We start from the raw sequence: 2126 nt of genomic DNA on the forward strand, positions 1-2126 counted from the left end.
TTGGGCCCAATTTCAAGAAAACAAACGGACAGAGTCCGGCCATAAAATGGACTTTCCAACGGGTAGTTTTCGACTCACCCGACCTGTAAACACAATATATATTCAATTGGGGAGCTCAGCTCACCCTCCACATACTCATCAACATAAAAATAAATGGGAGCTCAGCTCCCTCATCCAAACCATCAAACATGCATAGCATATTAAGTTTACAGGTCCCAAAATAATAATTTAGTTTACAGACCCAAATCAAATAAACATTTCTAACACATGCGGAAATTCTAAGATTTAACAAGTTTATACAAACAGTAATAATTGACTGCGAGGGAGAAAGCAGGTTAACCTCAAAAAAATATCCTCCTGTGGCCTGTAAAAATTTTTGAACAGGAGTGAGCGTTCGACTCAGAGAGTAAAATATCAATTTTAACCATAATCTCTATAACTATCTAAATCTAATGCACCCTGTAGAGTGAAATGCAACATCCACATCATTTTCACATCATAACATCAAAAAGGTAATTTAGAGCACTCACGTACCCTGTAACATCAATCATAATATATGGGAGCTGATCCCCTATACAGCTCTCTTAAATCCAACTGTGCCGTGAAGAACTCATTTCGGACTTCCACTTAAATACCAAATCGGGGTCCCATAGAAGAACTCAAGCCGTGTCTACCCCGAAGGACCGGGTCCCAGCGAAGAACTCAAGCCGTGTCTACCCGTCCTATCCATAGTCCACACCACATCACACGCACGCCAACGCACGCACACTGCTCCAAATTACCACAACAACATACATGGCACTTTAACATTTATCAATGCATCATAAATCGTGCCTAGAGTTTAACTACATAAATATATGCATATAAGTGATGCATGGGCATGCTGAACATATAATAATATCGAAATTACAATTAAAATTAATATTTTACTCACAGACTTGACGATGGTCACTGAGGCGGCTGGGCGGAGGAAGAAAGCTGTCCCGGCTCACCTGACAATTTTATTACAATCATTTAATAAATTTGACTCAATACAAACAAAGAAAAAGACCAATACGTCCTAAGTCGTGCCGAAAATCCGGCAGAGTCTCCCCTATACCTAGGACCTACCCAACCTGCAAAAGGGTTCAAAACACACTTCTATACTCACAATCCATATATCCACAGTTCAATCATATCACACAGCCCCTCCTGGGCCCATCAAATCAGTCATCCAACACAATATGTAAAATTTCAATTTAGTCCTTATTATTGATCATTTTGCAAAAACTGCCCAAACAAGCTCTAAAAATTATAAAACTTTGCCCCGCGGTCCTTAGCAATATTACTAAGCTATTGCAAAAAGAATCATAATTTTCTAAGCTACCACGAATATTTTATGGATTTTTAATCCTATTTAAGCACTAGAAAATTACGAAAAAGCAAGGTTCGGATTTACCTTTGCCGATTCCGACTTCGGGAACGCGCTCGGGACGTCTGACAATGGGGGGCTAGCCAAAACCTCGGTCCAATTCGGAGACTTTTCCGGTAACGGGTCTGTCTGGCCCGAAATTTGCAGACCCGGTCAACTGTCGAATTTCCGCGAATCGAGGATACCTACACGAAGCCCATAACACGGGGGTTAGTACATAAATTTTTCAGAATTTTCTAAGCTCATTAAATGCTCGAAAAAATACTGCGAAGTTCCGTGGGACCCACCGAAAAACGGTGTCGAAAAAATTCGAAATTTATGTCGTTGCGAAGCTCTCGATGAATGGAGCGTGCTGGTGGCCTCGGTTTTCTCGTGGGATTCACGATTTTGGAGAAATCTAGCCCAAAAGTCGAAATTGGCTAAAATCTTCCCGAGCAAAAATCGGACAATCCGCTCGATGGATTTCGGCGTTCTTGGTGTCTATGGAAAGCTCTCGCCGAGTAGATGATTTTGGACACAAGACCCGGTCCAATTGGTGGCCGGATCGGCCGGATTTGGCCGGGGAAGCTGAAGCGCGCAGCCAGGGGCGTTGCGCGTTTCCGGCCGTTTAGGCGCGGCCACGACTGGCGGCGGCGGTCATTGGCCGGCTGGGCGGCGGCTGGGGGTGGAGAGGAGAGAGAAACGAGAGAGAAAAGGGAGAGAGCCATCGCGCGCG

The 2126-nt window shown here is 43.8% G+C and overlaps 1 long non-coding RNA gene across 2 annotated transcripts; it reads right to left on the reverse strand.

Moving 5' to 3' along the window:
* Positions 1 to 348: 348 nt before the first annotated feature.
* LOC131175418 (uncharacterized) lies at positions 349 to 1813 on the reverse strand. 2 transcript variants are annotated; one of them, XR_009145611.1, is made up of 4 exons: positions 1699 to 1813; positions 1439 to 1596; positions 935 to 992; positions 349 to 364 (listed from the first exon to the last, which is right to left on the reverse strand). It is a non-coding gene; the product is annotated as an uncharacterized LOC131175418 (long non-coding RNA). The 2 variants fall into 2 exon arrangements; XR_009145610.1 differs by lacking the exon at positions 349 to 364 and having other exon boundaries at positions 644 to 992; positions 1699 to 1806.
* Positions 1814 to 2126: the final 313 nt, after the last annotated feature.

This window comes from Hevea brasiliensis, chromosome 17 (assembly GCF_030052815.1).
Source record: "Hevea brasiliensis isolate MT/VB/25A 57/8 chromosome 17, ASM3005281v1, whole genome shotgun sequence".
Taxonomy (NCBI): Eukaryota; Viridiplantae; Streptophyta; class Magnoliopsida; order Malpighiales; family Euphorbiaceae; genus Hevea; species Hevea brasiliensis.